This window comes from Callorhinus ursinus, unplaced genomic scaffold (genome assembly GCF_003265705.2).
Source record: "Callorhinus ursinus isolate GAN/ISIS: 27379988/994484 unplaced genomic scaffold, GSC_fseal_2.0 scaffold56, whole genome shotgun sequence".
In the NCBI taxonomy this organism is placed as follows: domain Eukaryota; kingdom Metazoa; phylum Chordata; class Mammalia; order Carnivora; family Otariidae; genus Callorhinus; species Callorhinus ursinus.
This window is the reverse complement of record NW_027397118.1, coordinates 2,072,073-2,096,651: the sequence shown is the minus strand read 5'-3', so window position 1 is coordinate 2,096,651 and position 24,579 is coordinate 2,072,073. Positions and strand designations below refer to the sequence as shown.

General features: G+C 44.1%; 1 protein-coding gene and 1 long non-coding RNA gene across 4 annotated transcripts in view; one reads left to right on the top strand and one right to left on the bottom strand.

Annotated features, from left to right (window-relative positions):
• The window catches only part of FTO (FTO alpha-ketoglutarate dependent dioxygenase), a 414,363-nt gene that overhangs the window by 332,648 nt on the left and 57,136 nt on the right, over positions 1-24,579 (top strand). The window lies entirely within an intron of this gene.
• Positions 37-9,386, bottom strand: LOC141371106 (uncharacterized). 2 transcript variants are annotated; one of them, XR_012375751.1, is made up of 4 exons: positions 9,162-9,386; positions 8,903-9,023; positions 7,360-7,625; positions 37-2,275 (listed from the first exon to the last, which is right to left on the bottom strand). It is a non-coding gene; the product is annotated as an uncharacterized lncRNA (long non-coding RNA). The 2 variants fall into 2 exon arrangements; XR_012375750.1 differs by lacking the exon at positions 37-2,275 and having other exon boundaries at positions 6,530-7,625; positions 9,162-9,371.

Genomic DNA, 24,579 nt, shown 5'->3' with positions numbered 1-24,579 from the left:
TCTGCAGCCTTGTCCCTTGAGGGCTCTTCCATTGTACAGTGTTATTAATTCTGCTAACTTTCAGACTTCATTGCTGACAACAGGCCTCTTGGCTTTCGCAGCCTATTACATTAAATTTCCCATCAAACCATGTCAGCCTCTGAGGTCACAGATTTCGAGAGAAGCTTTAGATATTTTGCCATCTGACTTCACGGGCAGGTGTTTTCTAAATTGCTTTTAGGTTTGTTTTTCCAGTGTCAGAAATCAGATTGAACCTATTTAAAAAAACTCAGACGGCGAGCGCTCATCAGGATAAGAACAAAGCGGAGTTTGAGGCACGCTTGAACTGGCGCGTGTGCATGCGCGTGTGTGTGTGTGCGTGTGCGCCCGCGCGCCCGCACATGTGCACTTGTATTTCGGTTGACCTTTCAAAGGGAAAGCAAAGCCTTCCAACCAGACTTCATCCCCGGCCCCACCCGGTGAGTAGAGTGTCTTGTTGACAATCTGTTTTTCTAACACTTACTGAAGCCCCCAAAGACGGTGTGGCTGCCCTGGTGAACAGAGCTATGCGCCACTGACCTTGATTTTGGAGGGATCTGTGAACCCGTGGAGTGGCATTAGAAGGTGGCCCTGGTTGAGGACTAGCATGTTTTCACGCAGGGTCCTCAAGTGAGTTTCAGGTGGCCATAAAAATGCAGTGTTTGTTTTGATGGGTTAGTTTGGGCCTGTTGTTGTGGGATGCCAATCAAGGAAACGCAGAAACCTTCCTCCCCAGCAACATGGCCACGGGCACCACGTTGCTGTTGGAATTACATTCGGAAGGAGGCCTGTGGAGGAAAATGGAACTGGGGGCTCCCTTTAAAAACAGAAGAGACATAAATGAGCTGCTGTGTTTTTGAAGCCGTCAGCTCGTGAAAACGATTACAAATCATTTGGCACACCCACTGTACCCTCGCCATCATTATTGACGATCAGTTCCAGCTAATATTTCTGCTCTAAAAAGAGTGACAGTGTTAAAATCCCCCCCATTGCTGTTGGGATTTCCAGGGCTGGCACTTAGCAGCCTTGGGGTCCCTTCACTGAGTACCGGATGTGTGCTCGGGAGTCGAGGAGGAGGGAGGACCTCCTCTCTGGCTTCCTCGGTGACAGGTGTTAAACACTTGGGCGCCTCCCCTGGGAGCAGGAGACAGCGAGAGCTTGGGCGCCTTGCCGGTGACACTGCGGTTCACGCTGGCCTTGCCCCCTTTTTTCCTTTATCATTTTTGGAGCCCCTGCAGGCTGCCCTGCCCCGAGCCCCCCATGAGCTGGGCCTCCGTGGGGGAGGAGGTGCTGAACCAGGCTGGGGCCGGAGAAGGATGAGGAAGGCGAGGCCGTGTCACTGTCCTGTTTCCCCTGCTAGCAGCCGGGAGAGAGAATCATTTGTGGCACTCTGGGGACAGTTTTGTCACCCTGACAGTAATGCTGTTATGCGGCGGCTTGACACACAGGATGAATCCATAAAGACAGATAAGGAACTGCGAAAGTGGCTGGGGATCAGGCTGAGTGCCACCACTCACCTGCAGTGACAAATAGATAGTCATGAAGGATTGGAAATCCTGCCCAACACGGAGATCTGTCAGCAGAGAGATGGAGTGCAGCCCCGGCGACACAGGCAGCTGGAGGAAAGCGTGCGCGCGCATGTGCGCGCTCCTGCAGGGGGTGCGAGGGGGTGAACTTCAGAGCCTGGTTTGGGGGTGAGGGCGGGCGGTCAGGCTTTCCTGGGACCGGGGAGGGATGCTGGTGCAGGTGGGAGCAAAGGATTTCAACTCTGTTTTTCTTGGTGAACTGGAATTGCGGGTTTTGGGTCTTTTTATTGGTAGGTTCAGGCATATTTGGTTAAGAAGACTGTGCTTCGTTTCCATTTTCCCTGGGATTTTTTTCATACCAATAGGGGTCCCCATCTGCAAATGAAATGAATCCAAGTTTTGCTAGTTAGCAAAATATTACTGCTAAGCTGCTGGTGTCAGAGGTACCAGGCGAAGGGCAGGCGGAAGCAGGGGGCCGTGTATTTATCTTTTATGTTGGAAAGGTTTGTTATTTCTGGTTGGGAATCTGCTTTTCTTCAATGGGAGAAATTCTGAGGGACATCGCCGGAAAAAACAAGCCGTGGGCTGGATCCGCTGTCTCCCACTTGGGCTTGAGATCCAAACAGCACTGCGTCCCGCAGTCTTGAATCTCACTGTTGATACGATGCAGAATACGCTTTGTTTTCATTATTCTCGAGGTCGTGAATGCCTGGCTGTGCCCTCTGAGATTGCTGGGAAGTTATGGAATAGATTTGAGGTGAAAATAAGCATAAATGGTAAGAGTAAAAGCTCCTCGGGTCACTGTCAGGGGTTGGGACAGAAGCCTCGAGATGTAGCGCAGCCATTTAGAAACTCTTTTCTTTCTTTAACCTACGGAGAATATTTTGGCCCCCGGGAATGAATATAAATGTATTGAGGACCCAAAGGTTTCAGACAGGATGGGTCCTGTGTCTTACGTGCATTTTAGCAGGAGGTGGGAATGGAAGCAAACCAATATCCAAGCATCTGTTTTCTATAACAGTGACCAGGATTGTTAGCATTAATAAGCTGGCTGCATGCGGGGTACAGAGAATTGTCTATCAAGTCCTTGTTCTGACTGTTTTTAATGTAATAAGTAAAAAAAAAAAAAAAAGACTTACAGTAGCCAGCTTCTTCTCCCTCTCCCTTCAGATGAGTCCTCTTGTCATATTCCTGTGCTGTCATCTATGGCCACCTGCCTTTGTCCAAGGTGGAAATGTACTTGATCTAGCTCAATTGTACTTACTTTTTACTTCTGGGAACTTAACGTAGGGTACTCGTGTATCTGAAACTCTGTTTCCTCCAGACTTAATGTAGGGTACTCGTGTATCTGAAACTCTGTTTCCTCCAGAATGGTTTTGTGTAGCTCCCAACTATTACAGCTACTGTTACTATTACTACTTCTGTTTGAGGGCTGTGTACTTCAGCATTTACTCTCCTATCTAGGCAGGCCCTCGCCATTTTGTATTTCTTTAGAAAATCCTGGGCCCTGCTTGTTGGTTTTAAGATACTTTGTTTTAGCTTATAATTTTTGGAGGCTAAGACTGTTTTAGGGCAACTCAGCTATAATGAAAACATTTTTTGTTTTGACCCTAGGTTCTCAGTGTGACATGTTTTGACCCTATCATTCTAACCATGATTTAAATTCTGAATTTCCAGAAGCCTTATTAAATATGTCAATTTGTGCACCAGAATGGTAAATGTTCCTGTGAACTTTGACTCCTAAAGGAAACTCTATTTCAAAAGAATAAAAGATTTTCCTGATAAATATGTTCCTCATTTTGGACTAATACTTTCAGTCTGAGTGCTGGAATGGGGAAGGGCCAACCCAATGCCTGTCCCCACTTGCTACCTCATTCGGGGACGCGATTTTACAACCCCCAGCATTAGATTTTTATTTTGCCAAGATCCCTTTCATAATGGGATATAAATCTCCCGAGTGCACACCTGATTACGTAGGCCTGCACGTGAATAAGAAAGAGAGTGAACCACTTGCCATCATGGGATTGCCCAAAACCATGCCAGATAGCCAGCACACAGTAGGCTGACAGGAGCTCTGTGGCTGTTTTTCTTAACTTGGGAGCTAAGGTCACCCTCCCTCCCAGGGCCTTTGCGATGAAATGCAAGCCAGGGGTCTTGCCCCAGCAACATATCTCCTCACTTTGATTTGCGCAGACACTCTTAGAAGTTGTCTGCCTCCCGCCCACCTGTCTCACCGGATGGCCATTTTGGGGGTGGGGAACGGCAGCAGGGAGCACCCCAGCCACTGAGAGCTTGGTGCTAACACTTGTCACAGTTACTCTTTCTGTTGTCCTTGGCTGCTTTCGCTGCTGCTCAGTGTGTGTGCCAAGTCTGGTCAGGGCCCTGGGTACTAGCATTTGTCAGTACAAAAGTGTCCCGTGATGCTAATACCCTCCCTCAGTTTTAGCTCCAAACCTACCATCTCCAGGAAAGCACTTTGGGAGAGAAATTTCTCCTGTAGGGTTTAACTTATCTGGTTATTGGCTCTCCCTTGTTCCCCAGGTCGAACTCTTCAGAGAAAACTGAGCCACCTTTCATACTTTCCCAGGAATGGAAAAATTGTTTTGGTAATAAGATACACTTTTAAAAGATGGATGTGCCCAGCCCATTTCGCATCGGGCCCATCATCATGTGGCATTACCTCCGCCTCCTCGAAGTCCTCCCCGCCGTCCACCCCTGGTCTGAGTGGTCGTGAGGACCTTTGGTGTGTTTAGAGCCCGTGGGCCAGCAGCAAGCACCTTTAGAAACGATCAGGAGGAGACCCGGTTCAAAGAACTTACCCAGCCGTGCTCTTTAGAGCTGACTAACCACTTTTGCACATGTTCTTTCTCTTGATCCTCTTCACGTGGTGAAGCGAACATGGCAGATAGCAGTGGTACAGTTTTACCGTGGGGCACCTCGGAGGTGGAGAGACCCCACTGCCAAGTGGCTGGGCTGCCACTCACCATAGCATTTTTGCGGTCCTGGGAGATACTGGGCATTGTTTTCCTGAGTGCTTACAGCAGTCCGTGTGCACTAGCGAGGTGGGACAGGTGATGATGTCCCACTTTGTAAGTGGGGAGGCTGACGCTTAGGGAGGCTGACTGGCCCTCTTGGGGACACAGATAAAGAGTGACATGGTTGGGAAACGTACCCCAGACCTTCCTCCTCTTAGACCCACACCCCTTCCATTACACCAGGACTAACTCCACGGTCCAGAAAAATCTCAAGAACAAAGCTACTCTGAAGTCGCCATAGAGCCTCACCCTTCATAGGATTCCGGATTCCTATGACAGCCAAGCTCTAGTGCCCTGGGGATAAGCTCCGGAAGGGAAGGTCTCCTGTGGCCGGCTCTTCAGGACCAGGCCAGGGAGGGCATAGCAGAGGGCCCCACACCTAGGGCATGCTCACCCACCCAGTTGGCAACACGGAGATGCTGCTGGTCTAGACCCACATCTGGGCACTGCTCACCTTTTGCTGACTCATGCCCGGAGTGTTTGTAAAGTGCACAGGCTGTAACCCAGAGATGGAGCAGATGTATGGAAGAAGAGTGTCAGGCGTTGCTAGGGACCGACAGGCAAGGTGTCCCTGTCAGTGGGGACAGAGAGCAGACACTGAAGGCAAGAGCCTGCACCATGGAAACCTCCCATCCCCGAAGCGTGTGCTTGGATGGCAGGGGAAGCTGCCACCCATCAGACTGGGCTGCATTTGCAAAGGTCAGGCTTTAATTACATGCACAGTTAAATGGAGATACTGTAGAGAGGTCACACTCATATTTCTTTGGCCTTCATTAATGTTATTGCTCTGTCACTCTCTCCTCGGGTTTGTAAATGAAAGTTCCTTTAATACCTTTAAAAGGATTATTTATTTTTAATTGTTTTACCTCTGGAGGGAGAGGTTACTTTTTTTTTTTTTTTTTTGAGTAGTTAAAAAAAAGAAAACTTTGCCTATGCATTTCTTGCTAATTTATTTCAAACCCTGTGCTTTTTATAGTCTTATCTACTAATGCTTTTGATGAAAACACAAGCAAAAACCAGCCAACATGAACAGGTTGAATGCCACATCTGTGCAGAAGATAGCAGCCCTCTTATTTATGGCTCCAAGAAATGGAGCCTAAATTAAGCTAGCTATTGCTGGAGAGTGGATAAGCGGCCATTATGAATTATCCTTAATTATAGCGATTTCCTAAACTAATAAACCTGCTAAATCTTTATTGCAAAGGTTAGTTTACGCAGTGCATATAAAATCCGCATGTGCTCCGCATCAGCCACCAGCTGTCTGACAGTGGGTTGCGATTTTAGTGAGTGTTCACATAAATTTTATGTTGGTTATATTAACAGTCAGTCCATATCACTACCCACAGATGCCAGTAGACATAAAAATTGCTCTCTAGTGAGCCTAAATATCCCTAGAAGCTAGTTGTGTCTAATGTCCCATGTAGTATTTGTACGTGAAAGCACCAGATTGGAGGGTTATTTACAGATGAGTATTTCAATCCAGTTAGTTCATATAGGCCTACTTAGCCTTCTTTGCTGGTTTATTTGTATGCTAAATAATTCACCAAAGGTTCTTGTTTACTTTCTATAGTAGTTTCTATGAAATGCAAACAAGGACGCCAACTTTAGGTGTTCAAAAGGCTAAGCAGCTCTGTGTTTAGATGCAGGTCAGAGCAGCAAAGGGGGCCTTGCCCATGGGCTGTCACTCAGCTTTAGACATCCTTCTTTCTTCCTTTCTTCCCCCCTTCCTCCTCCAGATATAACTGGAGCTTGCTGCTTTCATAGGAATTTTTGGCTGGGCTATCTTTAGTCTAAATTTATCTTTTTCAATACCTGCTATATGCTACCTTCGGGCTTGCACAATTAACCACCCAACGCCAGCAGCAAAGAACACATTCTTGGCTTGGAGAAGCTTCCCCACAGTCCTCTGGGCTGACAAGAATAGGTCAATTCTCTTCTATTCAAATGCCCTTGTTTTCTTCCCTTTTTTTTTTTTTTTTTTTTTTTTTTTTTTTTTTTTTTCTTTTTTTTCTCTCCCATGATTTTTTTTTTTTTTCCTGGTGCATTTCCAAATCTCAAGATTTGAAAGGACAGCAAATAGGACCTTTCTCTTTTCCTGGAAAGCCCCGAGCCAGCCTGACCCCTGTCACCCTGAAGGACAGAAGAGCCAAGTCCAGCTCTAAACGATGTAGCCTTTAGCAGCCCTCAGAATATCTGTTCACCTGGGTGGGAAGGATCATTGTTTTCTGGCGAGGTGACAGTTACCTGACCCTATTGTTTCACATGTCCCCATGGCTCCGTTTAATGTGAGAAATATCTATCTGCCCCTACATTTTGCAAATGTTTATGATCCTAAACATTTGCCCCTAAAGAGATTGGAAAATAGCCTCCTTCATTTTCAGCCCGGTGCTGCCAAGATCATGAGAGAGTTCAATAGCTGTGCTAACTTTTTATTTAATAATATTGATTTTATCATTTTTACTACTTACAATGGGGATTGGTCGGCTGATAGTTATTTGACCTCCCTTTGTGCATGGCTGTGGAGTGCTTCGTGAAAGCTATTGACATATATCTCTCTTCCCCCACTCCTCTTCCAGTGGCCCATCTCTGCAAATAACATTGAGATGCAGTAACTGTTCCCTGATATTGATTTCAGATTGTGTTCATCACACCCTTCCCGGGGCCAGGCCAAGAGCAGCAATCCTGGTTCTGTAAACCCTTGACTACTTCAGTCTGAAGTATCATTCCCACCTTCCAAGCAAGAATATCAACCATATGTGTTTCAAAAAAGAAAAAATTACCCAGGAAAATGAAAGCGTGTTTTGATCTTGATTATTTTTTACACATATATCATTAAACTGATCTCTTCAGTTTTATGTTGGGCTTTTTCTGTAATTTTTTTTTTCCCTTAAGGAATACTAGGAGATCCGTGGTTCCCGGAGCTGGTAGGAGGAACTCTGATTACATTTTAAGCTTCTGGGATTCAGAGTTTGGCACACTCAGCCAGACCCAGGGCCTCTTTGACCTTCGGTTCTCAGCCAGCTGGGGCCGTTCTCACCACCTGGGCCTAAAAAAAAAAAAAATTCCATGTTTTGCCTCCATGGAATCAGTTGAGATGGCAGCACATTTAAAAGAACCCGAGGTTTAACGTTCAGGGGGCAGCCAGCCTAATCCAGTGATTATAATCACTTTTATCCATAGGAACGACGTGACATGTAGTCTGGGTGGATTTGCATACTCATTGAGAAAAACACCAAGCACAGAGCAAATAATACTGGAATCCTAAGTTTTATAGCCCCCCTCCCAAAAAAGCAATAGAGAATCTGCACCAAGAGTGATTATATCTGGGTGATGGGGCTGCGGGTTATTTATTTTGTCTTCGGGCATTTCTACATTTTCTAAATTTTCTTTTGTAGTTAGAAAAAAAAATCCCACTCAGAAGTGTTATTTTTGAAAATGGAGAGGTTAGTAGAAGGATTGGAACTTTCCAGAAGATCCCCGACCACCAGAGTGAATGCATTAGCCGAGGTGGAGATTGACTGACTTAGTGCCGGGCTAATCTCGAATCCGAGAGAAGCAGGACAGACATTGCTCCCGTCACAGTGCACCTGCTGGTTCTTATTTGGTGAAGCCACTTGGGGACTGTGCTAGACTTTACCACTGAAGTGTAAGCTCAAACCAGTTAGGAAGGAGGGCTTTGGAGTCAGACAGGCCTGGGTTTGATTCTTGGTCCTTTCTTTCACCAGCCATGACTTCGAGCGAGTGACTTAACATTCTCTGTACCTCAGTCTGCTCATCTGGGAAATGGATTATTTGAGAGGCTTCACTGCCACAGTATATGTAAGCTTATAACATACTGCCTGGCGTCTAGTAAGCGGTCGGTAAATGGTAATTTGCATCGCTGGCATCTGTATAGCAATTTCCTCATCAAAGCAGAGCCATAATGGGAATTAGCATAGTCACAGTCCACAGAATGGTGATTTTTTTTTTTTTCCTCCAAAAGCCCAACTGGGACTCAATTAAGATCTATGCAGTGTCTAATACATGTCAGATTTCCAGGACAAACCTGATTTCGTATAGCACTCTTTGATTAGAGGCAATTTATTTTTAAGTGCATAGCTAAACAAAATTTTGGCTGAATGTTTTGGGGAGGGTTTTTAGAGAAATAAATGCTTCTATCAGGAAAAGAAGTTACAGGTCTTTAATTAGGGTTCTGAAACCCCCAAACACAGGCATACGCACGCACACACACACACACACACACACACACACACTGCCTTTCTCCAGCAAGAATTCTTCCAGAGTAATGCTAGAAAACATTAACAGGAGCCTTTAGAATATTACCTTAGTTTTGTTGCAGGGCCAGTTGTGCTCTTCTCGAGCATTTTCCATTTGTGTGGTCAGAAACACTTCCTGAGACCTCGGATGGCGTCGGATCCTTCCCTGCAGGCAGCCATCTTCAGGGCTGAAAGCAGAGCATAAAAAGCAGCTAAATTAGAGCCTTTACACAGTTGCTGGAACTGGCTTAATGAGAGACAGCGAACATTTTGCAGGCTACTGAACTTCTGAAATGTGACAATCCAAGCAAATGAAATCATGGTACCTTTCATTGTAGTTTAATTGGACTCAAACTTGGCACGAGGGGCCGCTGAAAGCTGTTTTCGATGAGATAGACAGGAATTGTACAACAACTAATTCAGCCCACACAACACATCTTACAACTGTCCAAGCTCCACACTGCGCTCAGGACTGACTCTCGCGGTCAAGAGAGGGAGAACGGCCACGCGTAAAAGCCGAGATCAGAAGGCAGACCCAATCCTGGCATGGTGAATGGCATACCTGTCACCGTGAGTTATGCACTTGAAATAACTCAGCCTCGTGGCAGCCGGTCCAGGCCAATTTATTTTAAAGAGGCAAAAAGGAGCGAAACAAACTTGGGCCCTCTCTTCTGCCTGTTACGGTGTCAAGATATCAGTGTCAAGGAGTCCTCTTACCAGAAGGGTGAGGGTGAGTTGAGCATAAACACCAACAAGGGGGAAGTAGACATGGGCCTCCCGTTGAGTGGAGCGAAATGGGAATCCCGGTCGAGTAACCCAAAAAGCAGGAAATTACCCGAGCTGTCAGGAAGGGGACCAAAATCCTGTCAAGCAACAGTAAAGGGAATGGGAACCACGGGAGGGAAAGGTACATTGGGAGGGGGGATGATGGGAAGACGCAGATCGTTTTAGGATAGACATGTCCCGAGCCCGGAGGCCCTGGAAAGTTCAGAAGGGGATCTTGGCTTCCTTGTTGTGTCTGCGCATTGCATGAGTGTCCCCCACCGCCCCCCTCCCCCGGGGTGAAACAGACTGTGTAATCCCAGCCTCTTCTGGTCTGACCATCCCACCTACCACTCGAGTCCACATCCGCCATGGTTATGGGTCCAGGTTTAGCCAGTAAGGCTGGGAGAGTGGACAAATTGGGTGCCTGCATGTAACGGGCCATCCTGGACATTGATTTTTGAAGGTTCATTAGATAAATGCTGACATCACAGATTGATGTCTCTTTAAACCAGTACCTAGCGCAGGACCATCGAGGGAATCAAAAATATTGATGTAACATGTTTGAGTAGAAGGCTCACTGGAGAATTCCCCTGCCTAAATGGGATCCATCAATTTAGGCTTTCTTTAATTATTCTAATTTCTGTGCGCCGCATCAGGCGGGGAGTTTGTCTGCAGAAACTGGTTTTTATGGGGAATGCTGCTCCCACTTTAGGGGCCAAGGAAGGCCAGACAGGGGTCGCATGTCTATTTTTCATTGTTCGAGCTGCTGTTTAGTAATTAAAATTTTTGATCATAGCCTAATTTTCCCATACAGTGTGGCCATGGAATTGACAAGGGACTGATTAATGGGCCGACCCTGGGGCCAGGAGGCTGCTAGGTTGTTCTCTTGTGGAAGGCATGCTGGCAAAATAAAGTTGATGGTTTTGTTTGTGTTTAACCCCTCACCTTGGCACTATCAATACATTGAAGACATCATTTGTATCTGCAAGTGTTTCTTTAATTAAGACCTTCTAAAAATCTTTCCTATTGATTCATTCCATTATCCTATTGATTAACTGCAGTGGATCATGTACTTGGTCTTCAGCGGAAGGCAACAGTCTCGGCCGTCTGTCACGACTATAGATGCAGACCACAGGCAGCTAGCATCCAGCGCCCAGGGCTGGCAGGAGTGCCTTGCGTTCTAATGAGGCGTCGGGGGTGGCTCGGTGGGGCTCGCTGAACACCACCAAGAAAGCCAGTTGTCTCCTGCTGGAGGGGTGGCCAAGCATAAAGCGTTCCTTCCAGTTATTTATACTGCAGCCACTTAGCAAGCAGTATGCGGAGATGGGGTGGGGGGTCCTTGCAGGCTTGCGTGGGGGATGGGGACAGAGGATTCTGCTCTGCATCTGAATTGGGAAATCTGGAGCTTTGAAACAAAAAGCAAACTCAGAAATCGAGATGCCAGGCTTGGTTCCGAGACAGGCTGTCCATCTTCCTTCACCCGCGCCCTAGCTTTGCCCCGGCTCTAGCTTTGCCCCCGCACTTATGTTAATCAGCCAGCTCCCAGACTGGCTGCAGGTGCCACAATGGACTTCCTGTTTGAGAGGAGCTCCCCTCTGCCTGGCTCAGAAGAAAGAGCTGGCCGCTGTTACACCTCCTGCCGTTGGCCTCGGATCTAAATCATCCCCTGGTTTTAAAAATTAAGAAACCTGTGGCTGAATTAGCTCTTTAAACTTGGTGTTTTGAAATATTCTTGAATGTTGACAGTCCCAAAGAATGCTCCTGGCTGGGGTTTGAGGACAGAAGGACTTTGGTATTGTGGGATATGCAAAATCACATGAGATCATGCACTCAAAAAAGAATGGAAAGCACCCAGCACATAGTAGGTGCTCGCTCAACACATCAATAATTGTTGACCTGCCAACAGTTCCCTTTCTCCTCCCATACATCCTGTTGCATCCCCCATGCCTTCATCCTGCAAACAGACCAGAGCAAATGGCTTTCTCAAGAGTCAGGATGCCTCTTTACCCAAATGGAAACCAGTAGAAAAGAAACAGTGTAGAAGCAGGGCTGATGGACAGGAGACAGATTAAGTTAGAGAGTAAGATGGCTCTCTGCTCTCTTTAGTAAGTGGATGAATTAATTTTTACTCTCAGAGTGAGAGGTCCTAAGACTTTGAAGCATCTCACCTCAGCAAGGTCATAATGGTCTTCACGGTCAAGCTCGGCCTGGGTTTTCAGTAATGCATGTGGTCCCCGAGTTCAAGCCAGTGGCTTCTTTGTCCCTGAGAAAGGAAGCAGAAAGTTGCCCCCGCATGTGGTTGGGGGTTGAGAAGGTGGGAATGGGAAAGCTGGTGGTTGCCAGAACTCTTTTTTTTTTTTTTAAATATGAGTATTTAAAATAAGAATTTCCACCCTTATAGAACTTTAAAATGAAAATCGAGTGCAAATTCATGGCCGATTTGTGTTTCTCCTATCGGCTGTTATTAATAGCCAGTTGTTTGTGCCAAACCAAATACTCAGTTTCCCTTGGCACCAAATTTCATGTTTTGGGTGTCCTGCATTCTGTCCGGTGGGTTAACATTGTATAATGGACAAACTGTTTTTTCAGGCCAGGGACCTGACCATCCCAACTGCCAGTTCTACCCTTGTAAACTTTTGTAAATGCCTCATTTCCACATTTCTGTAAACTGTGTCATTGCGTAGATACTCCAGACTCTTCTCCCAAAAAAGGAAGAAACTTATTTAGATCTACATGGACTTTTCATAAGGTAACGTCTACCTGAATGGACGTTATTTATTTATTATTTAGAAAATAATAGTAACATTTTTAAGGCTCAGTACTTCTGAGTTTGCTTTTTCAATGAGCATGTTTTAAGTTATTTTATCTGTGCTAATTAAAATTATTTTTCGAAAATCCAGAGAAGTATAAGACAGAAAAGAAAAGCCTCCTATAGTCCCCACCGCCTTATGATAACCACTAAGAATGTTTTAGTGTACTGTCTTCCAATCTTTTTTCAGTGCATTCATATGTACATATATATATTTTTATATATATTTTTAAAGCAAAATTTGGGCCATAGTATTTTATAACCTGCCTGTTTTCACTTCCTATATCACAGGCGGTTTTTCAGTTCTTTAAACATTCCCTGGGAACATGATTGTTAATAGAAACTGGTATAAATATGCCGTCTTTATTTAATTTTTCTCCTACTCTTGGACATTTAGGTTGTTTTCCTCTTTTTCCCTTATCATATGAAATGCTGGGATGAATATCCTTGTCTGAGCATTTTGTGTGAATATTTATCACCTTCGGATAAATTCCTAGAAATTGAATTGCTGGGTCAAAGGATGCACACATTTTTAAGGCTTCTGACACATATTACCAGAATGTTCTTCCAAAAGGTTGAACCAATTATATAGTCTCCCCCAGCAGTCTGTGAGCATGCCTGTTTTCCTGCACCTTCCCCAGTACTGGAAACAGTGTGTGTGTGTGTGTGTGTGTGTGTGTGTGTGTGTGTGTGCGCGCGCGCGCGCATGCACGCGTGCGCACGTGAATGTTTCAGTTTCATAGATTAGGAAAACAGTACATCATTTTGATTACTAATGAGGTAGAGGCTTTTTCTCATATTTAAATAGCTGTTTCTGTTTCTTCTCTTGTGAAATAATTTATCCGTGGCTTTGCCCATTTTTATTGGAATGTTTGGCTTTTCCTAATTGACTTGAAGAATATTTTTCTTTTTTTATTATTATGTTATGTTCATCACCATACATTACATCATTAGTTTTTGATGTAGTGTTCCATGATTCATTGTTTGCGTATAACACCCAGTGCTCCATGCAGAACGCGCCCTCTTTAATTATAGGCCCATTTCATAGATAATCAGATTAGGTTCTTATAATCAGTTTGGATTTTTCAGGTAGACGTTAAGCAATATTTGGAATATCTGTTGATAATGGCAATGTCATTAATGTACTTTTTACTTTTTAAGAAATAGGGAGTTTCACTCTGATAAAAAAGATATATGAAAAAGAATCTGACAGTGTCAGTCCAGCTTGAGTTAACTATCCCAGGACACTACCAGCATTTTATTACAGTTGTCAAAAAAAAAAAAAAAGAAAAAGAAACCAACAATTTTATTGTTTTGATTATTGAGATCCAGCCACAGATCAACTGAGCAATTAAAATCTCTAAATAACGTTCTCTGAATTGTCCAACAAAGGATTAGTTCCCAGTGGAAAGGACTTTTTTAAAGAAGATAGTTTTCTCTATAATGTCTGTGCCAGTAGATGGTCGCACTAATTGGAATATACAGAAATATTTTACCAGTTTAACAATGCATGACATCCTAATAAGATTGTGATGACAAGCTTTTCTTTTTATGAAAGGTGATGTTACTGCAAGCTTCTAATATACATGGCCTCATGTGTCTTTTTATGACATGTTATAAATGAAATTTTTAGGAGAAATTAATCTGTTTTACTAAATCTTTCCTGGATGTGAAATGATTTTTTAAAAGCAGGACAACAGAACCTCAATTTCTGTTGTTTTTATTTAAGTACTTGGAATAATATATTTTAAGGAATCTTGGGGTTGAATAGAAAGGGATCACAATTAAATGCATATTAAACGGCTCATTCCAAATCCCACTAATCTACCACGAGAATGTGTGAAGCCAGGTCCTCCTGTCTTCCCCTAGCTCAGGTGGCTGGCTGAGTGCAGGCTTGGGACAGTTAATGACAGTCTTCCAAGACAAGCAGGACTTAACATCAATATCCCTCTCCCTGATAATCTATATACTCTGGAGGTGGTGAGCTCTGGCAGGGTTTTGATGATTTTATGATGGCTTGTGTATATTTACAGTGTGTTTAAAATACTCTTTTTAATTATCATTTGAGTGACAAAGCTTAATCTTTCGATCTTTATCTGCACCTCCTGCTGATGTATGTTTGTTAGGTAACTAAAAAGTGGATATTTAGCAAAGCCAGAGCTTTATGCCAGTAATAAGGCTGAGGAGTCAATAGATGATTAACCTGCCTTTCTCCTCTTCTTGAGAATAAAGGAGTCACTTTATAAAATCTTTGAAGGTGGCCCAGATTTTTCAAAGCAGCATCCTAGAAACATATAATAGCTATACAGAAATGAGCAACATTTGAACAGCACAAAGCAAGCATGTATGGAAAAGAGTATCAGAACATCATTTGAATACCGTTTTCAAACACACTGATATAACTGTTGATAGCCTATGACACAGACCTTGAAACTGTCCATGTCCTATGTATTTTATATGCACATATCTGTTTGTTTCTGCATGTTTACACACATCTGTGTATTACATATATACACGCCCTGTAATGCTGTGTATATATTATATACATATAAATTATCATATGGAGTTAAGCAACCTGCATGATTGGATGCTGATATTTTGTCAGATTTGGGGGACTAAATAAATAGGATGCAATCATTATTTAGCTTGTCAGAGCCATTCCTTAAAATGCCTCCTTGGTATTATTTCATTTGAAACAGGATGAAAGGCTAGGATTAATATTCCTTTTGCTGCAAATAAGTAAAGGCATGTGTGTTAGTAATGGATGCTTAGGATTTAGAATTAAATATTGAAACTCTGTCTTAATTTTCCAGAATGATGAGGCACAACCACTGCCTTTTCCGAAAGCCCTTGTTTCTTATAACAGTCGGTCAAAATTTTAAGCAAAAGCAGAGGAAAACAATTTCAGTTAGCCAGCCTGTGTGGTTATTGACATGTGTGATTCACTGATAAAGTTATGAGCATCATCGTCGTTACGTATAAAGGAACTCCAGGCTGCCTAAGGTTCCTCTCAAAGAAGTCTTAAAAATCAGGGATTGATTTGCAGATTCAGTAGGATATTAAAAGCTGATGTTGTGCCTGAATAAGATAAGCATTCTGTATTAGACTGTACTGGAGATGGCCCTCACATGGCCAGGTGATTTTATTGACATCTCAGAACTAAGGACCATAAATGCTGCTTTCAGGCAACATACTGTCCTGAGAAATGGACATCATAAATGCTGGAGCTGCCTTTGGCAGCCCAGTAGACACAGCATGGAGTTAAATAAAGAATTAAACCCCAGACCAAGCCCAGCACCTACAGAACTGTCACCTGTTTTAGCCTTGATATTGGTCAGCTTGGCTGCCATTGGTAAATCGTCCATTCTCTTGAGCAGTTTTTCTCTAGCATCACGTATGACCAAGTATGCATCCCCAGCCACCTTGCCCACCAAGCTGCTAACATCAAGGTGATGCTTTTCATAGGATTGCCACTTTGAAATTTAGGCAACAGTAGGACAATGTGGAGCTTGTGCCAAGAGGCCAGCTAGACAGGAAAGAAAGCTTGCTGAGTCCCCTTCAGTCAGGCAGGCAAGTGTCCGTGTTCAGAGAAATCATCAAAGGCAGAGGATGGTATCTGAGAAAAGCAGATAGCAAGGGCACAGGTAGGTATGGGGTTTGGTGTGGGGAGCTGAGTCCGCAGGAAGAGGCAAGCAAGGCCTGGAGACCAGAATGGCAGGCAGGTGGATCAAGAGTCCAGATTAGTGGATTTGGGAGGAGAAGATCAAAGACTCAGACCAAAGTTCTGGGCCAAAAGGGGTCAGGAAACCAGACCAAAATGTCTTAACACTAAAAAGCAGAAATCAAATTAAGAGATGGGCAGGGAAGTACCAAGGGTGAGCAGTGGGAACAGTCCGCCCAGCTCTCCCTCTCCCCACTCCTTGCTGGCAATAAAGCCTGCATTGTCTGTGGAAGATCTAAAAACAATAATAAAACTGACAAGAGCCAATCTGCTTTTCACTATCACCATTTTCTGTCAGTTCTAAACAACACCAGTGATAGAGGACTCCTCTCTACAAAACTCTTTTGTTGATCTCATTTCTATACAATTTCTGAATTACTTGTGAAGCTTTCTAATATGTATGTTTACTATTTTATATATTTTTATATTATATAAATTTCTAATATGTGTTATACTATATATATATGTAGGCTTCAAATGAGCACATTTTTTAAAAAGATTTGTTTATTTATTTTAGAGAGACTGTGTGAGCCCGGGTGGGGAGCAGTGCGAGGGAGAGAAAGAATCTCAAGCAGACTTCCTACTGAGCTCAGAGCCCGACGCGGGGCTCGATCTCATGACCATGAGATCATGATTTGAGTTGAAACCAAGAGTCGGATGCTCAGCTGACTGAGCCACCCAGGTGCCCCAAATTAGCACATTTTAGTAACATATCCTTCAATAAACATAGTGTTCTACATAGACATTAATTCAGAGGATTCTCAGTTATAGCATCAGCAACTGACGCACAGAGACTCAGCTATGCCTGTCCATTTCAGAGTAAGTTCATTGCCATTTGGAATTGTTTGAGCTCGCCTCATGTGTAGTTTATGTCTCCAACCACTATGGTGCCACATATTTCCTGCATCTACACAGTGGATTGAAAATGAGCGATGATAGGCAACGATTAAGTCAAAGAAACCACAGTTGGAGATCCTTCAACTCTGTCGTACCACGTGACCGCTGAAGTTGGTATTTTGGTTTAAAACAGTGAACCAGTTTACAGACTACTCTGGGTAGTAATGTTAATTTGGTAAATGAAAATTTAATTCTCCGCACAGACTCTTTGACTGAATTTGAATAATATTTTTCAGTTGAAATTTATTCTTTCATTGTTAATTACTTATTTGAAACTAAAGAATAAATCAAGACCATAATTATCAGTGAGTATTATATGGTTGTTACTGAGAATAATTTTGTTATATAGAGGAGAGGGGTGTAATAAATGATGTTCTTCGGCTGTCAGGTATGCTAAGTATGTCCCTGGAAATGGCGGGGGCGGGGGAAGGGGGTGTTCACAAGTGAATTCAGTGGCTGCTAACATAACCCATGATAATAAGGAGATACAGGCACAAGATGGGCCAAACCAAGAATGAAGCTTGATTCCGAGCTTTATGATCTGATATCTCCCCACATTCTCTGGGTCTGAACTGGCCTCAAAGTGAAGCCAGGGCTGACCCTACAAAAGGAAATATATAAGTAAGTGTGCTGAGAGTCAGCAGAGCAAACAGATGATGGACAGACCAGTTGTTGATGGTCACCCTGGGGAGAGCATGTAGATGCCACCCACGTAACTGCTGTGGAGTGGGGTGACGCATGAGACAATACTGAAGCAACTCCAAGGCCCTTTTGAACTAAAACTTCAGAAAGCAACATGGCAGAATTGTGGAGGAAGCCAAATAGCCAACCAGCGGATGGCTAATGATGACGGAAGCGGGCTGGCTCTTCTACAGCCCATGGACTGGAGCAGGACCTGGTAATACAGAGGATGAAGCAGGCCAAGCATGGGGAGGTGGGATTTGTTTCAGACTGGAGCATGTGCGTCCCATCTAAAAGGTGTAGCCATCACTCAGCTCTGGCCAGTTATCATTATGGGGGAATACTGGCCCAAATAAGCAGATCTTCCCCATTTCCCAAGCCAAGACAGAAATCTGCATCTTTGATCAAAATCTAAACCACCATTCTGCACCTCCTGTGCCAGAACCTTACACTGTTGCAGATGGCTGTCACTACCAACCATAGGATGGTATTCACGCTTTGAAATGCTAGAGAAAGCTAATCTTCATGCTTATAAAAATAGAAGCATCCCTGACTGTTAAAGACAGTCATGGAATGACTGTCCCAAAACAGTCACGGCTTATAGTCGCCAAGTGCCACGGAAGATATCACCCTAATAAGAAAGGCTGCCGTTGATCCAGCTAGTTGCTGTGTGCCAGGCTTTGTGTCATGCGCTGTATATCCGTGATCCCATGGGGGCCTCACAGCGTCTCTGAAATAGATATGTGTAGCCCCATGTAGAGATAAGGAAACTTAGCATGGTTTTGTACTTTTCCCATGGTCAGTCACATGGTCAAGACGCCAATCCAAGCCTCTATTAGAGTTCAAAGCTCAGGATCTCAGCTACTGCGGCTCAGCTGCCGATGGTGAGGGCTTGTTAGGCACACCAAGAAGCCAGAGCTGGGTTGCCTTGACTATCAGTCTGCAGGGCCCACCGCCCAAGAGCCTTGGTGACTTCCCCAGAAGCACAGATAGACTCCTTAGGTGGTTTGGGGGACCTGCTGGCTAATTGTTGTTTGAACACCAAAGTTTGCCATTATCCTGGTCCTGTTAGGGAGCATTCTCTTGAGCAAACCCAGGGGGAAGGGGACTGACTTATGTACAGTTTGGCCTAAAGCACTTGTGCCTGTGTTCTCCTGGAAGAGTATACTTTGACTTATGCATTGCTTGCTTAATAGACCACAAAAGTCAACATCCCGCTGGAAGAACAGGTCGTGCTTGGAGGCGTCCTGGGCTCCAAAAGATCCTGTTGAGGCAGGATGTTGTGTGAAACCCACAAGTGGAGCAAAAACCTCATGTCTCCTCATTATAATGTTAATATTTTAAAAAGCTGCAGAGACTGCCTCTGTGATTTCTACCAAAAAAGGGATTGGGGGTTTTTTTCCCCCTTTTGGCTTTTTGGACCTAGAAGCACATCAGCTTGTGAATATGTGTATGTGTGTGTGTGTGTGTGTGTGTGTGTAAAAGAAGAATGTGTCTCTTGTCTCTGGGAACAGCAAGGCTACCGAGCAGGTGAAGCCAACTTGTAGAGGGGAGAGGAGGAGGTGACTGACAAGTCCGTGCACACTGGGAAGAAACCCAAGGGCTTGTGTGTGACCCCACCCCCCCCCCCCCCCCACTTCCCAAAGGGGGCAATTAGATATTATTTCAGATAGTTTTCTTACTACATCCTCATTCCATTTTCCAGGAACCCTGTGGGATGTCCCCAGTTGCTCTTATCCTCCAGCCCAATCTGGGGTTGGACTTGTGTGAGTGGTGAAGCCAGCCATGCGGATTTTGGCATGGCAGACACAGAAATGAAATCCAATCTGACACCCAATCAGGACACATTCTTGAGTGGCGATGTGGCCCCAGAGTGGCCAGTAGACCCCACTGGCCGCCTGGACAGTGTATCTCAGCAAACACTGGCCATGTTCAGTCCATGCCAAGCCCTCGTGTCAGTGGCCAAAGAGGAATTCGATTTGAACCAAAAATAACAAGCACTATCAATCATTAAATGTCCCCCAAACACCATGGCGTTGTTTAGAGATTGTGGCATGCATAGGATAGTAGGAGGCATCTAATCAGAAACTCAAAATGAACAGCCTCTCGGAACAGATGGGCAAACTCTGTGGAATTCCTTCCTTCTGAGAGGAGGGGCCATTATTTAAATTTATATACAGTGGAAGCCACTGGAACCCCATCCTGATAATTAAATCTGGATGATCACAACACCCAGAAGCATTAAACAGTGACCTTCTCAAGTCCGACCTGAGCAGAGATGCCACATGGCCCAGGCCAAGGACACCGAGTTCATTCGATAGGCATTTCAGTTTTGGTGCTAGTCGGTAGAGACATGGCAGAAAAACAGACTGATTTCCACCAGCTTCCACATGCCCCTTCAGACTGGGGATGTTAACTCTTCTACCTTGGCTAAATCCCACCCCGCCCCTTTGTTTATCTGAGAAATTAATTCAGTCAGATTCTTCTACCTAAAGAAGCGTGGAAGAGCATAAGAAATGTGGAATATCGAGGAAAGGGCCATGGCCAGTAGGTAATACATTCTGAACCGCTGAGTCAAGGGCGGTGCCCCTCGCTCCATGCTGTTCACCTCCTTTCAGTAAACCTGTAAAAAAGCAGACCACCCACTGCATCATGCAGTTGGGATCTCCATCCCAAATTCTCTCACATCTCAGTTCTGTCCAGATCTCAGTTCTGAATTCTCGAGCCAGAGGCTGGGAACTTAGGAGCAACACCATATGTTGGGAAACCAACATTCCCACCAATTCCCAAGTTTTGTGTGTAGGAAACATGACCTCTAAGATTTGGCCATATTGAGTGAAACCTGGAGCTCAGGTCAAGGTATTAGAGATTCAGGGTATATGCTTAAAATGTCCTTAACATCACCTTCAGATGGGCTTCGAGGTCCCTCATGCTCTCTTAATTTATTATACTCTTGGACTTAGGCAGGAGAGAGCCTTCTCATCACTTCAGAGTTTGCTGATAGTCTGGAACAGAAAAATTATGATTAGATTCAACAAAGGTAGGGGACCATCCTGTTTCTCATACAATTTCAAGAATCTTTAAGAGTCAATTTCTCATGATAAGCAAATTTTAGTTTAAAAATCTTTATGAGGTGAGGGGGATCATTCTTCATGCCCTCGTTCAGGTTCGAGGAGCTCTTTTGATTGCAACGAACAAAAGAAAACCTGTAAATACAAACTTTATGAGAAAGGAGAAAGGGTTGCAGTTTGGGGTTTGTTTGTTTGCTTTTTATTGGGTTTGCCTTCTTAGTCCTTGAGCGGAAAACAGAACATGTCACATATATGTTTTTTTTCTTAATTGTAAGAGATAAATACTCTGAAATGTATTTTTTTAATTGTGATTCTATTACAGCGGTTTCTGTGTACCATAGATTCGATTTTTATTAAGGGTTTTATTAAATATCTGGTGTTTCACCAACATCTAATTAAATCTTCTATCTAAATTGAACAGAAAATTATGGGCAAAAAGAAAGCATTTGTAGCAGACTTTATTACAGATAAGACTATTATTTGTTCATCTTAAGAATTTGAGATCAAATTTACAAGCAGCATCCTCATCAAATTTCTTTTCTGGGCTGCTGAGCCTGGCCCCTTGAAAGCAGCCCATTATCTCCACCACCCCTCCTTTTTATTATAGTGTCCTGGTTGTTGGCAACATGCCCGCTGTTTAAGGTTACTTTCATTAATTAACCGAAAGTTAATTTCTTTGCAAGCAAAATCTCTGATCTCATTATGTTGTCTTTAAAGCTGAAGGATTCAGGTTTTCTGGTCTCCTTTGATGGCACAATAAAAAGCATGCCCTTTATCTTAAGGGAAACTGTCTCCAGGGTTTAATTTAATAGTCCTTGAAATAGTTACAGCACAGCCAGGCGGACTACAATAATATGCCAGTTCTAGAAAACCTTGGCTTTGTCATGGTTAGAGAGCCCAATGCCTGGTACAGATGTGGACCATGAGGCATCCGTGTCCACATAAGTTCTGCATTTTACCTCTTTAGATCTCCTGTTTGCACTCCCCATTATATATCCTATCTGAGAATAGATCAAATACCAACTCCAGGGTTCCTTCCAAAGTATGCCACTGTCCAGCCATCTACTTCTCTGGGATTTCGGAGGTTTGGTGGCATTGACATTTCAACTGTTTGCCTTTACTGCATTTGGTAAGCTGCCTTTTGTTTCTCTGCTGGGAACAAGGCAACATAGGTGCCACAAAGAGTTTGGGGGTAGCGGTTTAGAGCCTGGCAGGCCTGGATTTGAATCCCAGTCTTTCCTTGGACTCTCTCTGTCCTTGGACAAGTTATTTAACCTCTCTTTCTAAACCTCCAGTTTTCTTATCACTAAAGTTAGAATAATTATGTAGAGGAAGAAAATTAAATAAATTAACTGGTCCATACCAGGTGCCGAGCCAGTGTGAGTCCCCTTCCCTTGACAGCCTTGTTCTTGTCTCTGCCAGCTACAGATGTGTTTCTAGATTGGGGGTTCATTTCTGGTATCTGGAGGCCAGCCTCCAGATTGCTACACCAAAAGGAGCCATTTGGGGAGATGGCTAGACTCCACAGAGCATGTGTGGTGTGGGTTCAATCAGTGGGTTCTGTATTGCCCCCAAATGCTCTTTTATAGACTTGGGGACACAGAGAGTGTGTTCTCTTTGTCTCTCTGAGTTAGCTTCATCTCACTGATGACATCTAGTTGCTTTCTGGAGCATTAAATTCAGTGAGTTGAGAGGGGCCCAAATGTCTTTTCAGAGCCGCCAGGTACAGGTCACACAGAGGGGACACAACTCTTCAGGTAGCTCGGGTCTCCAGAGCCATCCAGATACATGGAGAAGCTATTTGTATCCCACTGAGTCCGGCGCCATTGCACACACAGCTGAGATTTACGGAGTCTGGTGGGGAGGGCCACTGGAAGCAGGTAATGGCATGACCCGACATGCTGCTTCAGATGCCTGGGAGACTGGGCCTGGGCCATTTGCATACGTCACCTGTACCAATTCCTAATGAAGGATGCAATTGACTCAACCCAAGCGGGTCAAAGTTACTTAGGCAGAAAATCCCAGGTCTTGGGAAGAAAAGTCATGTGCCTCTTGGGCCCGTGGCAGGAGTCAAAGGTCCAAGGTAATGTATTGGCAAAGATCCCGTACACCCTGGTGCCTTACTTTACTGCTCCCTCATGCTTTTAGGCAGAAATATTGTCAATGGTATTGATTGGTTGATCTGATAATCCAGCAGGCTCCCTGATGTGTTAAATTTCCTACTTTGGGATGACGGTGAGTGTGGGGAGCGTGTTTGCTTCAGTTCGGGGGACTCTCAGTGGACCTTGCTTAGACACTGCTTCCACAGTGAAATTGCTCCAGGCATGACAATTCCAATTATTCTTTTGGCTGTCACATTTAACCCTTCCCAAGATAGTTTTTCCCTCGTTCTCCATATTTTCTAGCCTTACTTTAGATTTGGAAAAAAACACTGTCTTCTGCATGGGACCTCTAGGGCCTCTTGATTTATTAGTATGTGTCCCATTAATGTGTTTAGATTTTTATTTCTTCATTTCCTTTTTCTCTTGCGAGCACGCTCCATCCTCTGCATCTTCCGCTCCATCGCGAGCCCTCCGTTGGCACGAGTCCTAGTTGCCTTTCCCTCTGTCCTCTGTGGATCTTCACACATTCCTTCAGCCCTATCCCTCATTTGAAAAACACATAGCAACTCTATGAAAGGTATGAAATTCAAAGCATCCAAAGAAAGGATGACCTCAGGTGGGGGTGGTGGAGTTTTCTAGAAGAAGCATAGCAAAGCTAAGTGAGCTGGCGCCACGTTGTCCAAGTTTGTTTCTACTTATGTAGGGCCTGGTCTGGGATGGCTGGAGACTTACGTGCCATCTGGTGTGTCTCTCTATAGTGGGTGGTTATTCATCCCACCCTCCGTCCGCCTTCCATCTTCAAGTTCTTCAGCTTTGTCGAAGGAGCACGAAGGTACCCTGGGAAATCTGGACTGCCACTTGGAGAAATCATGCCTCTAGCCATTTGTTCTACATCCGGGCTTACCGGGCTTGACATCAATTACACTCTCTGCCTTGGTACAAAGAATGTGGGATGACTCCCTTAATCCCCTTTGCAAAATAATAATAATAACAGCAACAACAGTGAGGCCTCTAAGCAGAGAATGTTAAGCCTAATTCAGAATTTTTAAGAGTGGAAAACGAATCATAAATACCTGAAAAATGAGGTTCATAATGGAAGCCCCAAGAAGCCCTTTAACCTGGGCAAAATCCTATAACACAATTATAAACAGTTTCACGCCCGACCGGAGCTGTTATTTGAGCAAAACTAACCATTTTTCTGCATGCACTAAACGAACCACGAGATCTGTGTATCCAGCTGCAGAAAAACGTAGGATCCCCCGTTCGGTCTGCATGTAATCAGCATGCTTGATGGCAAGGGCATCGTAGGATCAAAAGAGTTAATAATTGGATCCTGCCCACAGCAACCACACAATTAAGGGCAAGATTAGTAGAGATGAAGAATTTATTGTAAAAATGCAGTGCGAGTCTGAAACACAAAATGATTTCACTGAACATTTGTTCTATTGCCGTAATCCTAATGATCAACTCTGTTACACTAATAATAGGAGAAAACTAATTGCAGTGAGGACAGGACAAATCTTTTTTAATCTGCGTTGTCATCCCAACTAAGTCCCAACCCATTTGTATTAACCTTTGCTGACAGAGTCACATGATGGACATAATTTCTTATAATTTACCAGCTATGGATCTAACCTTTCTTCATCAAATATTCATAAAGGCAGGATTCTCAATGATTTTCTGTCTCTCCTCATATTT